Source organism: Talpa occidentalis, unplaced genomic scaffold (genome assembly GCF_014898055.3).
Source record: "Talpa occidentalis isolate TD23 unplaced genomic scaffold, MPIMG_talOcc4v2.1, whole genome shotgun sequence".
NCBI lineage: Eukaryota > Metazoa > Chordata > Mammalia > Eulipotyphla > Talpidae > Talpa > Talpa occidentalis.
In genome coordinates, this window is record NW_026555331.1 from 65,736,323 (window position 1) to 65,748,928 (window position 12,606).

Here is a 12,606-nt window from a genome sequence, read left to right on the forward strand (position 1 = left end):
TGGTCTCAAGGAACCTCAAACTCTGGTTAGAATTGAAGGTGGTCATATGATCTATTCCTTAACTTCATGGTTGGCTTAACTTTCATAGGATTAAAAACAAACACATTCCTGGAAAGAAATTTGATACTACATTCCCAGCATGTTAAAGGTTTCATACTTTAACCCTTAAAATTAATTCTGAATTATCTAAGCTAAGAAAAAAAAAATAAGATGGTGGCTAAACACCTATATCAAAGGATATTTTGTAGTAACAAATGAAGAGATTAAGATGAATGTACATGAGGGGCTACAACCATATTGTACAATATATGAACATATAGACTAAAGTACCTTTGTCTGTAGTTTCCTTTTTTTTGTTATGTCCTTGTCTGGCTTTGATATTACAGTAAAGCTGGCCTCATCAAATGTTAAAGAGTAAAAAAATGTCCATAGATAAATATATATCTTACATTTGAATATTATGCAACTATTAAAAAATGTTTTGGGGGAAATAATAATTTGAAGTATTTATTTTATCATAATCATAAAATATTTTGAAGATAAATGACTTTGATTTGAGTCATGATCTATCATTTACTGCCGCAGACCAGCACAGCAGTAGATGATAAGGCCGCCTCAGGGTTGAGAGAAGCGTGCAGGGTGGTCAGGGCATCGGTGAAAGAAATGACAAACAGACACACTTCAAGAGAGTGAAAATCTGAGTGTAATTTTCTTTGAGTTGGTGACCAGTATATATATGTTTTTCTAAAAGCATAGGAATGGCGAACATCAGTGAAGAAATCAGCTTGCTTATAGGTTTAGCTTATCATTGACAGGGCAGTGATTCTCATCTGGACCCAGGCGCATTCCTAAAGTAGTTAGGCTATTAATTTTTCTTTTTATTTTATGTGATTACTTTTTGTTTAAACTACTCACTACCACTAAATTACTATTAATTAGCACGGGTGAATTTTACTTTTCACAATGTAATATTTTTATCGTTAAGATTAATACTAACAAGGCTAAGCATACAACAGAGAAATTATTAAGCTAACAGTTCTATTAATACACAGAGTTTAGTACGTTTCATTTGAATTAGCCTAGTTATTAGATTTCATATGTTCTTTTTTAATCAGCAAACCAATGACCTTTTTAGACAGAGAAAGAGAAAAGATTTTAGAAAGAGAAAAGATTTTAGAGAGACAGTTGTATTAGAATAAAGTTTGTGGGCCTTGAGAAGGTGAGATAAGTTTCCCTGCGGACAGCATTCCTGTAGTGGCTCCTGGTGGTCATTATCTTTCAACAGGCTTCCGTCTTATCTATGTCTTCAGGGGGTTTTGCTGTTCTTCCCCTGCGCGCTGGTTCCTTACCCAGCCGGACCTAGGGACCGTGGCTTAGCCCTAAAGGTCACTGCAGGGGGAGGTGCAGCAGGTATGTCTTCAGGGGGTTTTGCTGTTCTCCCCTTGCTTCAGGGAGTTTTGCTGTTCTCCTCCTGCACGCTGGTTCCTTGCCCAGCCGGACCTAGGGACCGTGGTGAAAGCCATTAGCCCTAAGGGTCACTGCAGGGGGAGGTGCAACAATTTACTAGTTCTGCTAATAAAGATTTTTTTTTTAATTTTTATGAAAGAACCAGGGCATAGTCAGCAGCGTGGGAGGGTGAGAGAATTCACCAGAGCCAGAGCGGGGAACAGAATAGGCAGACTGACAAAACACACTGCTGAGGGGAGCAGCGAGCATGGCAGGAGAGGTCTGCGTGCCATGTTGGACCCTCGCCAGTGGCCGGGGATCGAACCAGAGCTGCAGAGTGCTTCCCAGCCCAGCATTCAACTGCTACGCCACCAGAGGAGGCCACTAATTAAGATTTTTCCCTGAAAATCTTTTCTTCATGTTTAAAATACAGATAACAATATCTATCAATATTTTTATGATGACTAATTTAGTCTTCCATACGGTAAAGCTCCTGGCATAGTGCCTGGCAGAAAACAGGCAAACTCATAAAATGACATCTACTATGTTAACATGATATAAGAAAATTATATTTTTTTAGGATAAATTCACAAACACATACTATAAAGAAAGATACTAAGTTTTATTAAATAATCAAATATATACAACACTCAAAGTGTATAAATATTCTAATTGCTAGAAAAGTTAAATACACATATGTATATACTAGACACACACACATATGATTGAATCCCAAATATAAGATTCCTCAATTTTTACAACAATCTCCCATCCATAGTTTTAACCTCTGACTTCAGTTAAACATAGGATTCCATCAGTTTCATTGGTACTAATCTTATGATCCTTATTGCCTTTCAAAATCTCGGTAAATATAATAGCAATAGACATTAATGCCACCTAGTGGAAAGAGACCTCATTACCCCATTATGACTCAATTTAAAACTTAGTCAAACAACAGAAGAAAGCCGGTATTTAGCAATATCAACTTTAATGACTGTTCCATTTTACCTTGACAAAAACCACAAATTCTTTTGAAAGATCTGCATAATTTTCTGATGACTCATTAGCTAGTTTGCCATGATGATCAAAAATAACTGTGTGGCCGGGAACCTGTGCTGACTCAAGAAGTGCACAGCGATTGGGCTGCAAAGTCACCCGCAGCTCAGTTGAAGCACCACCACTAGCCTAAAAAGAAAAGGAAAAAAATCTCTAAATTAGCCATGGAAAACAATCAAATTAAACAATTTTTACATTGTACATATGTACAGGTTTATTCTATTCTATAGAACCCTGTACCATCTATACAACCTCCAGTTTTTATAATTTATTTGTTGATTCCCCAGCCTGATTTCCAGTATATGGTTCCAAGGATTTTCTTCCTCTCTTGATTTCACAAAAACTATGGTAGCATGTTGGGAAAAATAACTCCAATGCCAAAATAATTTAATGAGATGTTAATATGCATTTTATGATTTCCAATTTTTCTTTTTTCTTTCTTTATTTATAAAAGCATTGCGTACAGTCCGAAGCATGGGAGGGTGAGAGAATTCACCAGAGCCAGAGCTGAGAACAGAACAGGCAGACTGACGAAACACACTGCTGAGGGGAGCAGCGGGTGCAGCAGGAGAGGTCTGTGCGCCATGTGGGACTCTCGCCAGCCAGCCAGGGATCAAATGGGCGCTGCAGAGGCTGCGGGCAGCTTCACAGCCCAGCGCTCAACCGCTGCGCCACCACAGAGGCCCTGATTTCTAATTTTTCACTTCTTCATTTGTGTCTTCTAATTCAAGATTATTTGAGACTAAAGCTGAAGTCAACAATTGTATATTACAGTTTTGTTTTCAATATATTAAACAAATGAAGGAGTTTAAGCAACAGGACAAAGACCTGATTCAGAATACTATTTATGGCAACCCCTCTCTCCCCAGTGCACAAACAAGGCATCTTAGATAAAAAGGAATGACTTGAACCATGATGCTAAAGCTACTGGGGAATCTCAATAAAGTTCACTTGTCTACCATTGCTATTTGCAATCAAGAGACCATGTGATATCTGATGCAGTGACATCAGATATCAGTACATCAGCAGTGACCAATATAGACTGGACTAAAAAGTGCCATTGCAGATATTCTGAGAACCCACAACAGGTAAAATCTTGGGTATAACAAGAGGAGTTTGATAATATCTAGGATGGACTCTCTCACCAACCTAGAGATTTTAAACCTAGATGAGGTAATATAAGAACATAATCAGGTGAAATTGCTTTGCTTTTCCAAATTATATGCTCTTTGAATGTACCTTTAAGAAGTCAGATTGTGTCCTGTTGGAGATTCATTAGAATTTTGAATGATTTTAGAGAAGTAGTATACCTTTTCCTGTATAAATTCTAATTACTGAAATTTATGCATCAAAATTTCAAAAAACTGTGAGACACAACAGAATAATGAAAAAATAAAAGTAAAAGCCAAAAGAAACACAATGTGATGATCATATAACATACCTTAGGCAAAATATACTATATGAAGACAATAAAATTGATATATGTCAAAGAGGAAAATTACTACATACCATTCCAGTAACAGAGCCATTGTCAAAAGCAAGAGAAAGATGCCTCATTTCATGACTTTGGAAAATGCATATATTTCCATCTTTGAAAATAACATCAAAAAGACCTGGAAAACATTCTAAGTATTAACAAGTATTCAACTATACCCTGGAAACTCCTAATATATTTTATTGTATCTTTCAGTTAAATGTTTTTAAGCAGTCAAAACATAAAATGTACTCAAGAAATATTCTTCAGATAAATTACCTCATTAGATCCCCATAGTCTATGATCAAGGTACTATAGAAACACACATAGCTATACCCATTTTTCAAATGAGGAAACTAAGAGAGATTTTGCCAAGATTCCTGCCTAGAGATACAAAAGAAACAGACCCAGGACTTCAGATCTCAGCCCAGAACCCTGCATTACCAACAATCCTTCCCTTAGCAGTAACAACCAATAGATTTTCAAGAATACACACTTATAACAATAAGTGAATATCATTTTTCCTTTTACAAATAGGTGATTCTCAAACAATAAGTCAAACAAGCCAAATATAAAATAATACATATTATATTTTTTATTTTATATAAAAATAAAAATAAGACTTTAGAAATCACAGTAGTGGTTACCTTTGGAAAAGAGTGACTAGCAGGCGCCTGAGATAGTTTCTGGGGTGCTGGTTATGTTTTCTTTCTTTCATGGGGTCTAGTTACTCTGAGTATGTTCAGCTTGTGAAAATTCATATATTCAGAGTATGCCACACGAAAAAACACTACTTTGGCATAAGAATTATTCTGTACTGGGCCTCCCTGGTGTGCAAGGGGTTAAGTCTCAGCACTATGAAGCGATGGGCAGCCACTGCAACATGGCAGGAGTTAGATCCCCAGCCAGCCAGGGAGCTGGCCCACATGGCACAGCAGACCTCTCCTGCCTGGCCCACTGTTCCCCCTCAGCAGTGTATTTCAGTCAATCCTCCTGTTCTGTTCCCACTCTGCCTCTGGTGAATTTTCTCACCTCCCACACCTCTGGCCTGTACCCAAGCTCCTGTATGCATAAATAAATCTTTTAAAAAAATAAAAATAAAAAAAAAGAATTAGTCTGTGTTGATCGGCAACTGAGAAAATGCAGACAAAAAATGAACTTTCTGCCCTCCCCCTTTTTGAATGTAGAACTAAATTCATCTTGTGAAAGTATCTCCCAGTCCCACTTCCTGCACAGGAAGAGGATAACAATCTTACCATGGGGATAAGTAGGCACCAAGAAAGAATCTACACAATCAGAACTAGTTAGTTAGTTAACACTCATTTAGCATCAATATCACCATATGTTTGCCTTCCTACAATTTGCCATCCCTAGAAACTCAAAGTGCTTTTCCTTTGTTCTGTCACTTCTATGTAGTCGTTCTTTGTTAAAACTATCTAAGTCCCAAATTTTGACCCTTTGATTTACTCATCACTAAATTTTCTCCCACATCTACAAATAATGTATTAATAAATTTATGTGTAATCTTGTTAACTTGCCTATGTTAGTCTAGTTCACCGAACCAGTTAGAGAATCTGAAAGGACAGAGAATAAAGGTGTTTTGTTCCTCCCTTGCAAAATATTTGAGTAAATATTTGAATATAATTACATTAATTATATTATTTGAGTAAAATTACATTAAAAACAGGTGATTCCTTGAACCATGACTTATTTTCCTAATGAGTTGCTGAGGTTTGTGTTGTGTTGTGTCTTTGTCTGTATGTGTGTGTACTGTGTTATTTATATAAATATGTTTATATAAATATTAGTTAAAAATAAATGTTAAATATATAATAAAAAGTAAATAATGTCTGTAAAATGATTTCACTGTATCAAAGTAGATTTTCTAAATTGAGCTAACCTTTTCTTCTGCACCTGTGTCAATTTAGTCTTTTTTGTTAACTGAAAACTTGGAGCCTAATCAATACAATAATCCCTCCATATCTGTAGGGAATACATGTTCCAAGACCACCAGTGAATACCTGAATGTGAATAGTACCAAACTTCATAATGTATTATGTCTTTTCCTATGCATATATACTCATAATAACGTTTATTTCATAAACTAGCCACAGGAAGACATTAAAATAGTTAATAAAGGCCTCCCCTGGTGGCACAGTGGTTGAGCACTGGGCTGCAAAGCTGCCCACAGCCTCTGCAGCGCCAGTTCCATCCCCAGCCACAGGCAAGGGTCCCACATGGCACGTAGACCTCTTCTGTCATGCCTGCTGCTCCCCTCAGCAGTGTATTTCATCGGTCTGCCTGTTCTGTTCCCCGCTCTGGCTCTGGTGAATTCTCTCACCCTCCCGCGCTTCTGACTGTACCCAGTGCTTGTATAAAAAAATAAATAAATCTTTAAAAAAATAAAATAAAATAAGTTAATAAAATAGAACAATTACAATACTGTAATAAAACTTCTGTGAATATGGTTGCGCTCTCTCTCTCTCTCTCAAAATGTCTTATAGTATTTAATATTTTTACTATTGGCCACTGACTAAAACAATGGAAAGTGAAACCATAATTGGGGGGAATTATTGTATTTAGCAAATGAAGGCAGATTATAACAATTATCAGGTAATTTAGGTTGTCCCAAATTCCAATTTTTAACATGAAATTATTCAGATATTTGCTTTAATTATCCACTTTATTGCATGTGTGAATTCATCTAGAGTTAATAAATACAATTAATAAATTCTCCCTTTATATTTTAATTGCAATCGACTGCATAAGTAATGTTTTTAGTTAAGAACAAGGATAATGCAGAAGTTAACTATAGTACTCCAAATTTTAAGCGAAATTCACTGTATATTTAAATGTTTTACATTCATTTAAAGTTATATTTTCATAGATGACTGGATCAAGAAGATGTGGTACATATACACAATGGAATATTATTCAGCAATCAAAAAAGAAAAACTCATGCCATTTGCAGCAACGTGGATGGAGGTAGAAGGAATTATGGTCAGTGAATAAGCCAGAAGGAAAAAGAAAAATATTGGACAGTTTCACTTATAGTGGAATATAGAGAAACCAAGTAAGACATCAGTGTAAAAAAATAATAACAGTATGTAGGGTAAGGTAAAAAGTATCAGGTTTTTCTGTCCTCCCACCATTAGGATAGATAACGGAAGCAGAAGCAGAGAAGCAGAACCATCAGGGTAGCAGAGACCACCAGAGAATGCCGGAGAGCCCAGATAGAGTGAAGACATGCTGGGGGCTGGGAGGCCTTCCAGCCCCCCAGCACCCCTGCCTGCTGTGTACCCAGTAAAATCCCAATAAAAGCCTGCAAAAGCCACTGAAGGCTGAGGACTCTCTCCTCCTTTACCCCATCTGCCGGATTAGAAAACCTGCACTATGTCCTTCCTGCCTTTACACAGTACAAAACACAACAAAGCAAAAACAGACAATTATAGATCAGAGACATCCTGCAGGGGAGGAGGAGGGAGAGGGATCAGAGGGAGGGAGGGAGGAGTACAGGGGACTGAGGTGATGGTGCACAGGTGCATTGGGGAAGGAAATTCTATGGGGACTACACCTGAGGGGGTGGGGGGGAAGAAAGCATTGTTTAAAAATGAACAAGATGTAAAAAATAAATTAAAATTTTTTTTAAAAGTTATATTTTCAAAAATGAAAGACATTAGTTCAACATGTTTACACAGAAAGCTTTCTGACAAATCTCTAATTTATTTTGTCTATCTAATAAAATTAATTTCAATGGTTAAAAAATATCCTCATAAAATTAAACCACGTTGATGAGTACTCACAGAGTAATCCTGGAGATTACTGTGGAGTGTAGAGGAGGAGGGAGTAGTGAAATGAGGAAAGAACCAAGAAACAGGAATTCTGGCTTTGATTCATTAGATATCTTGGGGAAATGATTCTGCTTCAATCTGTCTCAATTTCATTATTGATAAGATCAGCACAAGAATTCTTGTAGGACAACTGTTCAGTTGATTCATTAACTGTGTGAACTAATAAGTAAATGATGGAAGAATTTGAAAATGAGAGGGGTGATGCTGAAAATGAGCTAAGAATAATTTTCATTGTTTAATTCAATCTGTATCTTTGGCTATTCACAGTTACTCATTACTGAATAATCCTGCAACTATTTGCAGAGGATATGGTCTTACATTTAGAAAACCTCACGGTCTCTGTCAGAAATTGTTAGAATTTAGTATTTAGTAAAATACTTAGTATTTAGTTAAAATATAAAAATACTTATATAAATATAAAATAAATAAAATAAAATATATAAATATAAAATATAAAAATACTTAGTATTTAGCATTTACTTAGTATTTAGTAAAAGCTTTAAGATACAAAATCAACATATGAAATGATCAGTTGCATTTCTACAGATGAACAGTGAACCATTTGAAAAGAAATAAAGACAGCAATCACATTTATAATAGCACCAAAAATAATAAAATATTTAGGAATAACTTGAACCAAGGAAATGAAAGAGGTATGCACCAAAAATTGAGAAACTGGAAAGACTTTTCATGTCCATGAATCACAACAGTTAATACTGTTAAAGTATCTATACTACCACCACTTATAGACTCAAGTCAATCTCTTCAAAAGCTAGAGGCACATTTTACAAAAATAGAAAAAAAAAAATCCGAAAATCCAGACTCTTAAAAAGCTTGGAAGCTGTGCAAAAGAAGGTGTGCAGCCTTTAGCAAGATCTCAGCATTTCAAGGCTGCTGAGTGGGCACAGGTGGTCTTGGTTGTCCAGACATGAGTTAGAACAGACTTCTCTTTGGTAACAGAGTTGTTCTCCTCCTCCCTGCCTGGTAATGCTTTGCAAGTGCAGCCACACTGTGTTGGAAAAAATAGTACAGCAAGAGTAAAGAAAAAAATCCCTTTGGTTTCAGAAAATTTCCTCAAAAAGAGGAAGCCTTACCAACTCCCAAAAGCAGTCACTTTTGGAAAAGAAGCAGAGGAAAGGGAAAGAGTTCAACTAGAATGGTTGTTACATAAGTCCTATAGGCAACAGCATGACCAACTTCATCTCAGACAACTAGAGTGAATCCTCATGGCTTGGCAATACTAGATAAATATTCCTTGGCCTTTGCTGTATTCATCCAAATAATTAATGGAGTGAGTTTACTGGTGCAGAGGATTACTGCAAGACAGCCTGAAAAAGATTTTCAGTGGAGTCCCTGTCAAAGTGACCCCTAAAACCATATAAATGCTTCATACAGTGGAACCTATGTGATCTGGGGAATATCCAAATCTGAAGTCTGTCTGGCAACTCATTGGGAATTCCCAAATCTGAGGAAACTCATCTTGAAACATGGACAAGCCAAGGTGAAGAATAAACTATCCCTTTGACAGAAATCACGGTGATTAAGAAGTAACCTGGAGAAATTTGGTGTCATTTGCTTGGAAGACCTAATTCATGGAATTGCCTTTCCAGGTGATCTCAAGGTTCTTGCACCATTTGCAGCTCTCAGTGGCTGTCACACTACCAAGATTAGAGGAATGCTCACCTGGCTATCAAGGTGAACATGTCAATCAGTTCATCTGGCAGTTGAACTAAACCTAGAATGTTTGAAAACACAATGCATTAGAAGTGTGTGTGTGTGTGTGTGTGTGTGTGTGTGTTTGGAATTGTTATGCACATTTTCAGAGAAGATTATTTTCTAATATATCTTCAGGAACTAAAAAGGAAAAGTCAGTGAAAAGATGGTGATATTCAGTCAGGCACTGCTCATTACTGCCCAGTTCCAAAGAAAAGTTCCTGTATTTTCTTCACTTTGGTTCCTGCTGTCTCCTCTTAAATGAGCAAAGGACTCTGAGGTTTAATATTAAGGGATGAATACTTAAGCATGTGTACAAGAAGACAGTTGAGCAAACCTAGGGGCATACTTGATCCAGGGCCTTGTTTTGGAAATAATCTGAAATATAAGAAGAAGAGCATAAAACCAGTACTCAGTTGCCTCTGCTGTGAATCCATGTTGTAACTTTCCAGCGATGGCTTTGAGAACTCTCAGACTTGAGTATATATATAAATAAGTGTATTTGGTGTTCTCCTTAGTCTAGTCTAAAATGATTTAGTTATTTTCTCTACCACAGGATTTTAACCTATTCTTGGATCTATGAACCAGGAAGGACCCTTTTGCTAGGAAGACACATATACACTCAATTTTTTGCTTGGAAGTTGGAGTAGACATAGACCCATGCACCTTATGTTTGGAAGTCTTGGCTTGGCTTGGCTACCCAGGTCCTGATATTGATAATTTCTTCTGTTTCCATTTTCTGTGAAAGACCAAAGCCTACCAGAATATTGTTTTACCCTCTAAGCCAATTGTGTGTTTCCTATTAAGAACACCAGTGCTAAATTTCTTAGCCTCTGTGCCATCTACAACCCTGGGGAAAACCAGGGTTTTGTCATCAACAAAAGTCTACGTCCATCTTCCAGGATGGTACTGATGCTGAATATGTTATGTAGTCCACTGGTATCTTCACTTCCTTGGAGAAAGCCAGGGCTTTTTTGAAAGGTAGGGTCAAAAGGGTCATCATCTCTGCCCCTTCTGCTGATGCCCCCATGTTTATGATGGGCATGAACCATGAGGAGTACAACTCCCTCAAGATTGTCAGAAATACCTCCTACATGACCAATAGCTTCTCCCACTGGCCAAGATCATCCATGATAACTTTGGCATGATAGAAGGACTTATGACCATGGTCCATGCCATCGCTCGACCCATAAGACTATGGATGGCCCCTTGAGAAAGCTGTGGCATGATGGCTGAGGGGCTTCCCTGAACTGAATGGGAAAATGACTAGCATCATTATCCATTTCTCTACCCCAACATGTGGGTTGTGGATCTGACCTGGTACTTGAATAAGGTTGCTAAATATGATGACATCAAGAACATCGTGAAGAAGACATCATAGGGACCCTCAAGGGGTACTTTAAGAACAAGGCTGTCTACTGCAATTTCACAGTGACACCCACTCTTCTACCTTCAATGCTGGGCCTGGCATTGCCTTCAATGCACACTTTGTCAAACTCATTTCTTATATGACAATGAATTTGGCTATAGCAACAAGATGATGGGCCTCATGGTCAACATGGTCTCCAAGGAGTTAGAGCCCCCTGGACCACCAGTGCTAAATTTCTCAGTCTCTGTGCCATCTACAACTCTGGGGAAAACCCAGAGGAAATTTGTCAGCCCCAGCACAAGAGGAAGAGAGGCAGCTCTCCTGCTCACCTGTGACCATGCAGGCATTTCTCTTCATGAAACTTTTCCCTTTGCAAGGCAGCAGCTCTCCTGTTCATCTGTGACTATGCAGGCTATTCTTTCCCAAAGCAACTCTCTGCCTGTTGTCTCGGTACAAGCATCCGTTACTTTCCATTCCCTTTTTATATAAAAAACTTTCCCTTTTGGATATATTTTTAAAAAGTAGAAGAGGGCCTCCCTGGGGGCGCAAGGGGTTAAGACACAAACTATGAAGCTATCCGCAGCTGCCGCAGCACGAGTTCAATCCCCAGCCAGGGAGCAACCCACATCGCTCAGCAGACCTCTCCTGACTCACCCGCTGCTCCCATTAGCAGTATATTTCAGTCAATCTGCCTATTCTGTTCCCCACTCTATTTCTGGTGAATCCTCTCATCCCCACTCACACACCTCTGGCCTGTACCCCAGTTCTTGTATGCATAATAAAATAAATCTTTAAAAAAAATTAAAATTAAAAAAAATTAAAAAGTGGAAGAGAGGCACCTTCCATTGCTGGAGAGTCCTTTCCCGACTCGTCCAAAGTCTAAATGCTCCTGACCTGCCACAGTCCAACCCTGACTCCCTGGAGAAGGCAGGAAGCTTAAGGAGGCCTGCCTTGTCATGTATCTCAATAAAGTACACTGTATTTGGCAAAGAAAAATAATATTACTGTAAAATGAGGAAACTAAATGAATCTATGTTTAATAGAAAATCTTAGGAAATTTCAAGGGATGGGAAGTTTCTGAAATTGGCCCTGACCTAAAATAGTCATCAGGGGTTTAGTGTTAAACACTGAATTGTTTTGGCTGTCTGATCTTTATAGTTCTATATTTCAATAGAGACAGGAAGATGCTTGTAATTTTCGTTGTCAATGTTGGTACAGAATTGCTTTTAAACCTAAGGGCTTATGACCATAAAATGAAGCTCCCTGTGGCATTTCAAAGATCTTTTCATGCTCTGCATCTGTTTTTAGAACCAGTGTTGCCAAGAAATGGTTCAGTAACTCTCAGAGAAATGAGCTATTTAAGTCTCTGAGTGTGGAAACAGCTAAATTCACAACCAGTTTGATAACTAAATAGGACTGGTCCATTGTGATTAAAAAAAGAAAGAAAGAAATATCATTTTGAGGAATGAAAATTTTAAGTCAAAATGTTTCAACATGGTCTTAAAATATTTTCCTGAAAAGATGTCCATGGGTCAGCACTGTTTCTCACAACACTTTCCAAACATGGGAAAACTTATTCATGAGTGTGAATTTATGGAAGACTGGGCATAACATCAGGAAGTAATACTGCAAGTAACTGTCACACATAAAGGACCTTTTGGCATAAAACTGTCATTTTTACGCATACTCCCGCATCT

General features: G+C 37.7%; 1 pseudogene; it reads left to right on the top strand.

Moving 5' to 3' along the window:
- Nucleotides 1–4,276: 4,276 nt before the first annotated feature.
- LOC129145246 (glyceraldehyde-3-phosphate dehydrogenase-like) lies at nucleotides 4,277–12,323 on the top strand (annotated as a pseudogene).
- Nucleotides 12,324–12,606: the final 283 nt, after the last annotated feature.